At 48.1% G+C, this 14,561-nt stretch overlaps 1 long non-coding RNA gene across 2 annotated transcripts in view; it reads left to right on the top strand.

The window, feature by feature from the left end:
- The window catches only part of LOC138526848 (uncharacterized), a 216,684-nt gene extending 204,785 nt beyond the window's left edge, over positions 1–11,899 (top strand). For both annotated transcript variants that reach the window (XR_011283751.1, XR_011283750.1), the window contains one exon: positions 5,634–11,899. This is a non-coding gene — a long non-coding RNA (uncharacterized lncRNA). The remainder of the gene's footprint in view (positions 1–5,633) is intronic.
- Positions 11,900–14,561: the final 2,662 nt, after the last annotated feature.

Below are 14,561 nucleotides of genomic sequence, written 5' to 3' on the forward strand. Positions count from 1 at the left end.
TAACGCACAGACTCAATGGATGTTTCTAATGTTATGTGAGTAATTATTCAGGCGTTTTGATTCCGGGATGAGGGAATGATGAATGGATGCATGGGCAGGTGATTTGATACAGAGTTTGCCGTGTACAGGGCTTCTTGGGATCTATCCGCCTCCCCTACGCTATGTGATGCAGGGCTGCCATGGTGGGACCATCGTCTATCTGGCCTTGTTGAGCCCTCCCTGTCTCGACACGCCCTCAGACACTTGTGTCCATGCACATTAACATTCCCATCTGATGGATTCTGTTTTGACAGACGCATGCACAGGTACACTCGTTTGTGATGGTGTTTGCACCTCGATATAGATGGTTAGGAGTCGCAAGTGGTTTTGGGGTGGTGATGATCCTTTGGAGTGGGCTAGCATGCATATGGCTGTGGATTTCGTGTGATCATTGAAGTGAGTAGTTGGAATGTAGTTCTGATGGCCATTCTGTTCTTTTTCTTTTCTTTTGGTTGACAGGTATCTCCTCCCCTTTTGCCACTGCCATCTGTATGCCACTCCTGCAGATGGGTTTTACTCCCGACACCTGCTGCTTCGTGTTAATCAGTGGAGCAGCATTACGATCTTATGGGACGATCGCCAATGGCCCACATGCCCTTACGCAGTACTGGTGGCTCGGAGCAACATTTCGGCCTTTCAGCTGGACTAGTGCCTCCCCATTGGGACGGCCCTGCGGTTCTGTGCGCTTCCATGTTGCCTTTTCGTACGTGAATGTGGCTCTGTGTACCATGAGGGAACAGGACGACACACAAGTAGTGGCTGGTCATTTCTTGCGGATGCAGCCCACAATGGTGATTGGTGTTTAGGAGTTCATGGCCTGATGGCTGTATGGGCTTGGTGGCTTTGATGTGCATTAAATTTCTATTCTGATTTGGCCCGTGTAGCGTTTTTCTTTGCAAGTGATGTGGCATATGCCTATTTGGGGGGCGATGTATTGTGAGGAGATCTGCATTGGGTTCCAGCTTCGGTGTTTAGTTGCGTGGTACTGTACTGGGCGCGTTTGCCTACTAAGCCCGTGAGGTCAGGGATGGGGGCTGCCAATATGACAGTTTGAATGTTGTCATGCTCAGGGGCGGGGGATTGGGTTTTGTGTGACAGATGCCGGTCAGCCAGGTGGACTGGTGGAATGATGTGATTCTCGGAATATGGCTGGTCACAGGTGCCTGTGTTTGCGTGCGTTTCTTGGTGGGGGACTGTGGTCATGTCCATTGGGATGGCTTCTGTATTCGTGCCATCTGTGCCCTGCAGCTCCCATTGGCCCCTCTTGTGTTTCTTTTGTTAGTTGCCATGCATGGGTGACTTGTACATTTCAATGGTTGCATTGTGGCTTCATTGCACCTACGGGGAGTTGTACTTTGTGGGCAGGGAGCGGTGTACAGGCACTCAGTGGGGCCGTTTACGGTTGATTCGCGATGCCGTACTTCTCACCATGGCGGAATGGTACATTACGCCATGCCTGATGGCGTTAGGTACATGTCCGCTAGGGTCGGAATTGGCGTACCGTTGCGCCATGGTGGTGTTTGCGGTTTCGCATGGCGCGCGCGCGCGTGCTTGGTGCAGTTAGCGTTGGCGTTCACTACGGTGTCGCTAATGGCTTCGTACTTTGCGGTGACGGGTCATAGTCGCACCGAGCGCTATTCGATGGCGGTATTGCATTTCCGCCATCGTTTTCCGATTTCCGCAAGGGTCGTAATGAGGGCCATTGAAGCAAAGACCAGCTGGCCTCCTGCAACCGTTAGAAATACCTCCGGCACCATGGCACACACTCTCTCTCGACTTCATTACTGATTTACCTCCCAGCCAAGGGTTCAATACCATTTTAGTTGTAGTGGACCTATTTTCTAAAATGGCACACTTTATCCCTTTCAAAGGCCTTCCAGATGCATCTCAGCTAGCAAAGGTGTTTTTGGAAAACATTATCAAGCTGCATGGATTCCCTTCATTCCTGGTCTCTGATCGAGGGAGCAAATTTGTATTGAACTTCTGGAAAAAGTGCTGTGCTATGGCTCACATCGACATACGGCTATCCACCAGCCATCACCCCCAAATGGATGGTCAAACAGAGAGGACCAACCAGACTCTCGAACAGTACCTACGATGCATGCCTCACCAAGTCGAGGGAATCTGGAGAGATCTATTATGGGTAGCCGAATATGCTTACAATAATTCAGTACATTCCAGTACTGGGTAAACATCTTTTTACACCCTCTATGGCAGACATCCGCATACTTCCGAACAAGACAGCCCCCCCAGCCTCGAAATACCGGCTGTAAAGACTCTTCATGCAAACATCACTCAAGCCTTTAAAAGGCAACAGAGCAGTTAATCCAAGCCAACAGTAAGCAAAAGAGGTTTGCAGACCAACATCGGAAAAAGGCTCCTGACTATCAGATAGGAGACAGAGTTTGGCTAGCAACAAAATACATACCACTAAAGGGAACCCAGACTTTTCACCCTCGCTATTTGGGACCTTATCCTGTTCAAGCCATCATCAACCCAGCAGCAGTTAAACTAACATTGCCAGCTATACAAAGGTAGCGGACGCCCCTCTCTCGCAAGAACAGACATGATAACCTGTTCAGTGGTTATTAACCACTTGAGAGTTCGCAGCCACTGCTTTTACTCACTGTGCCTTTCACAGATGGGAAATATCCATTTGCATATCAGTCTTTGTCCTGCCCAGGGGCAGTCCAGCACCGAAATATGCAAATGGATATTACCCATCTGTGAAAGGCACAGTGAGTAAAAGCAGTGGCTGCGAACTCTCAAGTGGTTAATAACCACTGAACAGGTTATCATGTCTGTTTTTGCGAGAGAGGGGCGCCCGCTACCTTTGTAAAACTATTTTTTAAGGAACCTGGGATTGGTAACCCTAGGTCTCCTGGGGGCAACCAGACGTGGTCTCCCTCTAACTGTGCTTAGAGAGGCATCAGCTTCACCTCACTGATGATCCCCAACAAGGGTGAAACACGTGTATGGGGTTGCTGGTGGTACTCTCGTTCAGATTGGAATTGCCATTGTATTTCGGTGCTGGACTGCCCCTGGGCAGGACAAAGACTGATATGCAAATGGATATTACCCATCTGTGAAAGGCACAGTGAGTAAAAGCAGTGGCTGCGAACTCTCAAGTGGTTAATAACCACTGAACAGGTTATCATGTCTGTTTTTGCGAGAGAGGGGCGCCCGCTACCTTTGTAAAACTATTTTTTAAGGAACCTGGGATTGGTAACCCTAGGTCTCCTGGGGGCAACCAGACGTGGTCTCCCTCTCACTGTGCTTAGAGAGGCATCAGCTTCACCTCACTGATGATCCCCAACAAGGGTGAAACACGTGTATGGGGTTGCTGGTGGTACTCTCGTTCAGATTGGAATTGCCATTGTATTTCGGTGCTGGACTGCCCCTGGGCAGGACAAAGACTGATATGCAAATGGATATTACCCATCTGTGAAAGGCACAGTGAGTAAAAGCAGTGGCTGCGAACTCTCAAGTGGTTAATAACCACTGAACAGGTTATCATGTCTGTTTTTGCGAGAGAGGGGCGCCCGCTACCTTTGTAAAACTAACATTGCCAGCTAACATGCAAATTCATCCAGTGTTCCACTTCTCACTGCTAAAACCAGTACAACCCGGTACACAAGTTAAACCACCACCTGAACCCATCATGATCAATGGAGAACCCAAATACGAAGTGAAAGAAATCCTGGATTCCAAATATACCAGATCCAAACTACACTATCTAGTCGATTTGAAGGGATATGGCCCTCAAGACAGATCTTGGGAACCTAGTGAGAACATTCATGCACTGCGTTTAATTAGAACGTTTCATCGAAACTTTCCAGACAAGCCTGGACCAGGCAGAAGAATCACCTTAGGAGGGGCCTTGGGGGGGAGTGCTGTCACGACTTGTGACCCAGAACCCCACTGGCATGGTCACATGCCAGGTAGGGTTAGGACTCAGGGTTCATTTGGGGCCCCAAGGGCCTTACATTATCACCAGGGTCTCTCCTGGAGTCAGTCCTGGCGCCTTTGGCGCCAGGCTCATATTTGGAATGGGACTTGAGGGGTCTACTTTTTGTGTGTAAGCCTGCAGCCAACATGGAGACACTCACACAGTCTAGTCCCTAAGAACCAGACTGTGCAGTGCAGTGTTTCAGGGTGTGGGAGCCCGGACTACTTTACCTGGACTACTTTACAAGGGTAAGCTATATAAACCACACCCAAGCTAAAGAACGTGCTTCGCGTTATTCTGCAGCCAGCAGCGTGAGGCTCATCGTGTTCAGAGACCAGCACCCGGCATTCCTGGAATAGTGTACTTGCAGAGGAGACAAAAGAACATCATTAGCAGTCCCTGCTTACCTGCAGCTTTCCATCCTTCGATCCCGGCTGCTCGCGGTCTTCGATCCCGTTCGCAGCATCTTCAGGACATCACGCACGCACCGGAACGAAGCACCTGGAGGGAGAGAGAAAAAAGGAGAGCGTTAAACGGGTTACTCACGGCACTCACTGCAGTAACCATAACCTCCTCACCTGGCTGGGCATATCTTGGCCGGTTACGCTCCAGAAATCTCTGCACGCCCAGAAAGACCATCGCAACCTGAGAAGGAATAAAGAATACAGGTTAGCCCAAAAAGACATTAGTGTGCCGCACTTCGCGCTGAACCTACCATTCTTCATACGCTCCGCGTCCATAATCCTGGCAGGAGCCTGATCCAAGCAGCGCACCTAGCAAACCTGTGCACACCTAAGGGGGAAACAATCAGGGAAAGACATTAGTAGCACGAAAGAAAAGCAAAGGCCTTCAGAGACTGCTATAATCGGACTTACCTCCTTAAAGACACTTGAACGGGTTGGCACCAGTGAAGTTAACTCGGTCGCTTCAACCCGCAGAAAACTACGTGCCCCTGCGCCGAAAGCAGGATGGAGAGCACACCAGACATAATAACAAGGTGAGGAGGGGGCCATCAGGTCGAGTCCAAGGAGCTGGTGGGAGGAAACGAAATCAGTGCCTAAGTCCAGTCCTCCTCTGTTTTCAGGCCCACCTGCCATAGAAGACATCATCCCGAATTGGGCACATCCGGGGGGAATCCGGCAACCAGGGCATATGGGCGTCCCCGTGGATACCAGGTGAGCGTAACACCACTCCCTGAGGACCCCTCTATCTAGGTGATCCTCCCACACTGGTCCAACCCCAGGAACTGGATCCAATAGTGATGGCCGTGTCCTGGCCACCTGCATGACAGATCAGTGGGGGATTGTCAGGGAGACACCGTCGGGTTTCTCACAGGAGCCAAATTTAAAATCAAGCAGAGGAAACATCCGATGAGTCAAAACCTGGATGGAGAATTATAGCAGGTGAGTATTTTTATTAATATTCTTTGGAAATGCAAAAACAAAACACAAAAAAGGGAAAAATTGATGTTCCCAAATATTGTGTATAGAGTTTTATCAAATGTTTTCCTCTTTCAAATCAAAGTCTTAAAATTGATGTCTATTTCTATGTAAATATTTTCCCTCTGCAGAGAAATGTGATATGTAAAAATGACTGGACCTCTTTTAATTTCTATTGTTACATAACTAACTTCCTTAACTTCCAGCCTGGAGGTGAGTGGGGAGTATGGAGAGGACCCTAGGGACCCCAGAAGGAAAGAATGAAGAAGGTGCCGTGCCACACCCCAACCCAAAGATGGAATGGGAGACTGGTGTTCCCACTCCCCGATGAAGGAAGAAAGGGGCTGCTGTGCTACCAGAGACGGAAGGGGAGACTGGAGTGCCCACTGCCTAATGAAGGAAATTGAGCCGGATGGCCTCCAACAGAAAGAAAAATATAAGAAAATGAAAAGGGGACTTCGGATGAATCCCCACTCTGGCTTGTTCTTCCCCACCAAAGAATCATGGAAGAAAGGGGGGGGCAATGTGCGGTGTAACCAAACCCACTAAACCAACGGAACTGAAGGGCCCCCTGGGAAACTGACCTGCCAGCATTCCGAAACCTGCATGCTGAAAAATTGGGCCTATTCAGGCAAACTATGCAAGTGTCTTTCTGCATGTGAAATCCAGAGATGTCTAAAACAAACATTTTATGTGAGTGCTGATTGAAAAAGCAAGTCACATTGCGGGCTGATAAATAAATGCAGCAATTCTTTCACTCAAACTGTCACCCATCAATAGGGGGTGTACTGTGACAATTCAGACACGATTTTCAGCAGAAAAACAAACAGCAAGTAATTCAAAGTGTATTTTGTTAATGAGTGAAAGAAACAGCCCTGCATTTTTAGTGCAAAAGCAAAGTGAACTCTGATCATTAAAACACACCAGATGTCTAAGAATAAAGGCTGACGTTAGAAATTAAAATATGTGAGTTCCTTTCAGCCAAGGACAAATGGTGGGCCTCTGGGCAAACGTTTCAAAGGTCTCCCCCCACTGAAAGCCTGTTTTGTGCATCACAACGGTTTACAACTGCAATAAAATGTGCCCTGCCTGAAAGGTGCTGAAAGGTTGGGCTCTGGGCACGACAATTGGCCCTGGCTGGTGCATGACCGGTATGCCGGTGCATAACCGGAATGTAGGGGGAAGTGTAAATACAGGGGCTACAAACAAGGGAAGCTGAAACTTTGAAAGAAATACAAGAAATAAAAGCCTTTCCGATAGGAATGATGGTCCCCTTCAGATAAGAGGACAGGCCTTGTGACACCACAGGGTGGGCCTACCTGATGATCTGCAGTGCGAGATCTCTTTGTAGCAAATGTATCCCCCATTTATGATCTTCAAACAACAGACTAATAAAAAACTGTGGTCACAGGCTGGCCAAGAGAGGCACATGGCCTGGAGGAAGCAGAGCTCCCATTTGCCCAACATGAAGATTTACTATTAATTTAAAAGGACAATTATAATGTAGGCCTTTTCACCAGCAACCACAAGTCGTACTGCTTTGATTTATGTGTGATTTTCTAGATATTTTCTAGGTGATTTTGTTGAAATAAAAATCCTCCACCTGTGACTCAGGGAACTGTAATTCCCAGATAAAAAGGCTTTCTGGCTGATCTGAAAATGTCCCGAATTTAAGAGTTGGTTAACAGGTGGAGGGTAAAATTTGTAATGTAGGGAGTAAATTGCGTGTTCATAATTGTTATGTGTTTTGTGTAAACAACAGAAAATTGTCACACGGCCATGCAACATGATGCGGAAATGGCTGTTGTTTTATTAAATTCCCCATGAGTAGCTGAAGCAGAATATATGTATAACTAAATTTTGACCAAAAGCAGACATAGAAACAAAAGGAGATTTCAAAGGAAAGTTGCCATATGTCTGTTCCAGGGTGGGGCTGGATTTGGGAGGAGAGAGAAGGGTCACTGTACAATCCTGGGTGTGAGAACTCTTGCAGGGTACTCCCCAAGATTGTAAACTTGATGATGTCATCACTGCTATATAGAGTGGATGCACTATGAGGAGAGGGAGAGCTCCTCTAATTACCATTGTGAAAGGATCTGATTAAACTTACACCGTCAGCCACAAGGAAACACAAAAAGGATATTTTGTAGAGATTGCCTATGGGTGGAGCTGTCTGTTGCTGGGATGGCCTAAATGCGGACTGGGTCCTATGGTAGAGAGGAGGGGGCCATCCTTGTGAGTGGAGTGACCAGACCCCTGCCCTATCTTTCCATAGGGTCCTGAAATGCAGTTAGCTTTCCTGAACTTTAAACAGAGGTTCTCAATGTAAGTAGAGTTGAGCCCTTTGTAACCAAAAGGTGGGGGAATCTGCTGGATTTAAATCCTTTCCCTTTATAGTGGGCTGAGGGGGCAGAATTGTGTAGATCCTTAGCCTATTTAACTAAAAATATTAATGTAATTAATTCCCCTTGGCGGAATACCACTGGGTGAATTTTGTTAAAATTCAAAATTATCAAAGCACTCAGAGGGAATGCTGTTTCCGCGCAGTACTGACATTGCGCTCAGGAAACTGGGCTTCAATGAAATCGCACTGTGCGGAAACATAGATCCGAATCCTCATAGGTGGTACAACTTTGATAAATGGCATGATCATCACATATGGACATTTGGTCTTTTTATATAGCTAGTGATAACTCAGAGAGTGACATGATGGTGGTGTACTTATAATGCAGTGTTTTAGGAAAATTGGCAGAAACTCACACTGGACCAGAGTGGGGAGAGCAAAGGGTTGTTGGCCATACTGGAAAATATAAAGCCATACTGCAGGATAGTGAACCACACAAAAGGATTTAAATGCAAGGCTAAAGAGCTATACCTGGGTTTAGAGAGGGACACTGAGTTAGACGGTTTGAAAAAAGGGCACACTATGTGGCAGTTGTTAGGAAAGATTTCTCTTTACTGCACCTTTCCTTCCATTTCCATGCACCCCCAAACCTTTTGCTTTTATTTTATGTTCTAAACTGCTATTTTTGCAGTCCAGTGAAGCCTTAAGGTTCACTACACTGGGTTTTGCTCATTTGTCATGGGGAAACTGACATGTCCTTCAGGCTGTCAGTACTGGGAAACCTTGTTTCCCTTAGTCTTGTTACTTTGTTGCCACTTTTGGTAACTTTTTATCACTTTGGTAACTTGTATCATTGTACAATGCATATTCCAAAGCAGTAGAATGGGGTACACTTTTTGTTTTGCCCTAGACTAATACTCAGAGGGTTTTTGGTTAGACTAGGTGTTCCTAAGGGACAAGCTGGTGGCAGCAGTTATTTTTTCTTATTTTTGGTGTAATTTACTTTAGCCTTACCGCGTTTGGCTACCAACTGGGGCTAGTATCAAAACATGGCTGTGCCATATGATGGTTTTTCACTTGTCCTTTGGCCATCTTTTCTATAACCCTTCTTCCTGGCTTGTGAGGCCAGGGAAATCCTTGTATGTAATTCCAGTGCCCAGGAAAGCAGGTGTTTTTGGTGGGCTACTGGAGGGTCATGGGTGTTTGCTGCCAGGAAGTGGGTTGGGACTGTCTGGTCTCCATTCATTCACAAACTGGTTTTGGTGTGTCTGAGTGGTATTCATGAGTTGTGCCACCAGTGGTCCTGATTGGATCACTGCTGGGGTGTGTGTGGGTCAGACCTGTCATTGGCTTGTGGGAATTTCGGCCCTTACCTGGCTTTTGGATAAGAAGATGACCCCTGCACCCACTCTAGAGAGATCCTGGATGAAACTGAAGGAGCAAAAAATCCTGTCCAGCTGCAAGACCCACGAGGAGGCCAGAGACCTATTGGAAGAAGAACTGGCGACCAACTTCTGCTGCTGTCCTGTGGAAGATCTCCAGCAGTCCTGTGAAGGAGCTGCAACCCTTTGAGTGGAGGGAACATTCAATCTCAATGGTAGCTCAGAGTCCTATGAATAAGAGCCTTCGGAAGTACCCCTACACCGACCAGTGGCTGACCAGCTCAGAGTTTGGGCTACCTTGCTGCAGATGTCGTTGTTCCGAGTTGAGGCATGGAACTTGGAGGGCCTCTGCTTGTGCTATAAGACTTAGCGCTGTGAAATGTCATGGTCCTAACATCAAGGGGACCTGAGATAGGAGGCTAAGGGCCTCATAACAAGTTGGGTGGTATCCCAGCTGTAATAACGCCCAACTGTAAAAGCATTAGCACCCACCGGTTCGGCGGTATTACAGCCGGATCACGGGTTGGGCATTAACGGTAAATCCCCATTCCCCATTGGGTCCATTGGATCCAATGGGGCATTTTCGGCGCTGATACTGCGCACTAATTCAACAAGTGGTAATACCGCCGAAAACAGGGCCCTAAATGGGATTTTCACCTCCAGAAAACAGCTGGAGGCGAAACAGCCCATTTAGCGCCCAACTCGTGATAGGGCCAGACCTTCAATGCAGTGGTAATACCGTTACCGCTGCATTTAAGGGTTACAGCCCAATTCGTGATGAGGCCCTAAATCTGACCGCGGCAAGGGAATCCACTTGCGTTGTGATGCATCGGTGGACGTTGTCCAAAACTGCTTATCTGCGTCCTGTCCTGCACAGGGCCCTGCATCAAGTTCTTTTGCATTTTTCAACTAGAAGACCTTGCACCAGCCTTAGTCGCCTACCAGAGAAGTGCTCAAACCTGCAACCCCTTGGGATCAAGGACTGAGGCTGACGACGGGAGAAGCGACCACAGAACATCTTCAGCAGACCTGGCAGCTCCTACAAAGAATCGGAGTACGGGGTGAGTTGTAGAGATACTTACCTGAACCCCTAACTCTCTCTTAAAAGTTTTGATAACTTCTATAAACTTTTGAAATAGTTTGGCTTTGCCATTACTTATTCGCGCAAGCACTCCGAACATGGGGGACACTTTTGTTAGTTAGAACAACTTGTCCTCTACGACTTGGAACTGTTCATTGGACCCCAGACACCCTACCTTCATATTTTCCAGCCTCACAAAACTGCACGGAACTTTGATGAACTTTTGGGCACAAGACGCCATACATACCGCCAATGGAGGATAAAGAGACACACACCATTCTAATGAAGCAACATGGAATGTGGTGAGCCACTTTATAGAAACAGATCCAGACTGCAAGTTATTGAGCCACACTGGAGGATCTAGTGGCACATTGCAGGGCAGTGAACCATACAAAAGCCTCCAAAAGCATATTGCAAAAGCTATATCTGCAAAAATATTGGGGCACTGTAGGACTGTGAGCCACATATGGGTTTGATGAACCCATATTGTAGGATAAAGCGAAACAACCCAGTGCAATGACCCCCCACTGCTGAGTAGTGAGCCACGTGGAACAGGTCCAGACTGCAGTGTGGTGAGGGCACATGGCAGGAGCATGAACTACACAGGAGGCTAGCACACGGTTGGGACAGGATCGTGATCGACTCTTCGGGGTAGGGAATGCATAACACAGGGCGCAAACAACACTGCAGGGTATAGGGGTAACTTGCAGGGTAGTGAACCAAGCTGATGGATATTCATTCACACCAGAAGATACTAAACCACGATGGAAGGCCTAGAGGCTCACTACCGGAGATAGCTTTTAGCTCATGTATTCCTGCAAGACCTGAGCCAAAACCCTGCATGAGCCCAATTGAAAACTTTCTTTTTTTGGCCAGCATTTATCCACCCATGTATTGAAAGGGCCTCTCCCTTATCTTTAACTTCTGAAGGTAAGGCTGACCATTTTCACTTCACTGTAGAGGTTGCTTTGATGTATGGGCAGATGAACGACCAATGGTCAGTTACAGGTCCTTGAGGTGCCATGATATATTTCTCTGTGATCAGTTCTGAAGCCAGTGCCACACTAATACAGTTTGGTGGCCAGTCACTTGGGGTTCAGCTGTATCCACCATGCTCAGTCCAGAGCCATGGTTTCGAGGAATTCAGGCAGGCCCATCCCATCATGTCATCCTTTCGGGTCAATCAATGGAGTCCCATGAAATTGGGTAAAAATAACACCCAATTGGTCCACGCTTAGCAGCTGGAGGAATCTGGCATGAAGGGCTAAATATAAATACTGGTCCAAAAACGTACAGTCTATAGCTTGTCCATGCTGTCAGTGGCCTGTGGAGGACCTTTCACATTTTGTGCTGTTCTGCCCAACTTAAATGGACCTCAGAAGGAAAACACTATTGCCATTACTTAGGCCCACAGGTATAAACCAGGCAAGGCCTGTTTTATGTTATTTACTCTCAGCTGCTATGCTACCAGTGCTTTGGGGATTGGTGGAATACTTGAGAAAGGCCTGGTATCGGAGAACCAAAATAATTTCCCAAAACCTGAGCGACCATTGAAAATCTTGTGACCATTTTCGAAACTCACTGGTGGACACTACTTGTATTGTAAACACACTTCACACCTGCACTTTTTTACTTGCCTTATATATTAAATGCTTTTATGTCTGAGCCATTGTTATTTTTTTAACTATTGAATTGAATTTTGTATTACTTATGTATTTTATTCTGTAATTGTGGTTTATGGATAATTTGTTTCCGAATATACCCATTGAATTGAAATGCAATGTTATTTATATATTAAAGTATTAGTTCAGCCAATTGTTTGATGGTAAGAATCACCCTTAGAAATAAAAGAGAGGGCTTCAGGAATGTCTAGGATATGAAAGGCAATAAGTAACCTTTAGTGCACATTGGACCAGTTTTCGTTGTTGTATAAGGTTCATTCTCGGGTATAGTGCCATCAAAGCATATGCATTGCATATTAAAATAGCATAAACACGGACTTCAAGATGGCCGCCGGCAGGAGAAGTCGTGTTTGAGCCGGGCTCACGCCGGGCCGCCAACATAAAGCACCATAATCGTTGAAATCCTAACGGATTTGAATCGGGTCCCATCCCGCCTCACATATGCGGGGGTGGGCGCACCAGCGACCGGAATCTCGTCCAGCATAACCTCCTCCGTTCCTGCGGGGGACCTCGGGAGGGTGAGAGGAGACGGGGACGGAGCAAAGGAAGACGCAGCAGCTGAGGGGCTTCCTGCGCCCCCCTGACACACACCGCACGGGGGCCTGTCCACGGCACCCGATGGGTGCAACCTGCTTCCAGGGGCCCTGACGTGGAGAGGGCAGTGTGGCTCCTCCCCCCCTCCGGAGAGGCAGACGGGACTCCCCGCACAGTCTCCAACTAACTGCCGCTCCACCTTACGGCACCAACGGGTGGGCCCGCACACAGCGGGAGATACAAGACGCACCCCCGAACCAGAGGCGCACGGCCTGAGGAGGAGAGGAGACCAAGAGAACGAGGTGAGAGCGCCCCCTTGGCACCCCACTGCCACGTACCTCTGGAGGCGACTCCATAAGCAACGCACAGCTCCTCGCACGGGTCGTGGAGCAACCCCCCCCCCCCCACTACCACCATCATCCATTTCGCAGCACAGAGTGGGAACGCAGGGGGGGGGGCTGAGGCCTTGGGGGTGGAGGAATAAGACCACAGTCTGTAAACCAATATACCCGAAGAAGGCAAGAGAAGCGCCGCAATCTTCCCCACACAGAGGAGGACCCACACAGCACGGCCAGCTGCCCACCAGAGGAAGGGGGGAGAAGACCCTCCGGAATCCACGGAGAGCGTCTTTAGCTCCCTCACCTCAACCTTCCGGGAGGTACCCAGAAGCACGACAGGACCCGACAAATAGGACAGATGTCGAGGGCGAAGGGGAAGGGGGGTGCTTCCCAACCAGTGCAGCAACCTCCCTGTCAGGACACTAATCTGCTTAAAATGTGGTCAGCAGAGGGGCCGCCAACCGCTAAGGACAGGGTAGGAGAAGAGCACTCAAAGCACAACACCCCCCAATCCCAGACCTCCTCTCCACTAACTAAAGATGACATGAGGGAGTGGTTTGTGGGGCTACAAGACAAGTTTATGCCCACGGTACAGGAACAGTTTAACTCAATGAGGAATGAAATGAAGCAGGCCGTCCAAGAACTGCGAATAGATGTGGCTAAACTGGAGGAAAGGACAGATACCCTGGAAAGAATTGTGCAAAATGTGGAGAAGGAAGTGACTCAGAACAGCGAAACACAGGAGCAGCTGGTACGGCTAACCCATAACCTTGAAATCCAGTGTGAAGATTTGGAAAACCGCTCCCGTAGATCTAATATCTGCATTAAATATATGCCTAAATCGGTGTCAGATAAAGACCTAAAGTGTGCGGTGCAGGAAGTCTTCAGAGAGATATTAGAGGAACAAGATGCGGAGAGCATTGGGATTGATAGAGTCCACAGGGTGGGTCCAAAAAGAACAGGGGCAAGACTGAGGGACGTACTGGCGGCCCTATCATCATATCCTCAAAAGGAGCAGATTCTAAGGAAGGCGAGACAATTAGACCACATAAGGATGAATGGAGTGGAAATCCAATTATTTCAGGATTTGGCCTCAGCGACATTATTAAAAAGAAGGCAGATGGCATCCCTGGTGAGAGAATTGGTGGAAAAAGAAATAAGATACAAATGGACGTTTCCTTTTGGGCTACTATTTGAGTGGGAAGGCAAACAGAGGAGAGTGACCACCAGCGAGGAAGGTCTGCATATAATGGGCCAGCAAGCGGAGGAGGAGGACACTGATAGGGCCAGGACAAGGGGAGATGCACACAAGAGACTGAGAGGGTGGGAGGATGTGCGGCAAAGAAAAAAGCATAACGGCAGGGGGAAGGCGGGGCACCCACTGGGGAAATAGGAGTTAAAATTCTCGCTATAAAGATAGCTCGCTATCAGAATGGAGTAGGCGGGAGTAGGAAAATCATAGGACTATCGGAATATCAGAATGCTGGCGGCCAGGCAGGGGACCTGGCGGGGATTTAGCCAAGGACGAAGGAAGATGCAGGGTTTAGGACCCCCCGCAAAGAGTACCCCGAGTCCAGAGAGGGCAAGGAGTGATAGGCCCAACGCCCTAGCAACCTTAGGTGCCTGGGCCCTCCTCGGGATCAAAGTTGTGTTACTGTTAACGGTTGGGGGAAGTTGGGTAATGTTGGGGGAAATTGGGAGGAGTACCTCTGGAAGAGGGAAGGGAACACAGAAAGAGGGAAAATTTAGGCTTGGTGAGTAGACAAGAGCGAT

The sequence above is a fragment of the Ambystoma mexicanum genome, chromosome 14 (genome assembly GCF_040938575.1).
Source record: "Ambystoma mexicanum isolate Mex_15411 chromosome 14, UKY_AmexF1_1, whole genome shotgun sequence".
Taxonomy (NCBI): Eukaryota; Metazoa; Chordata; class Amphibia; order Caudata; family Ambystomatidae; genus Ambystoma; species Ambystoma mexicanum.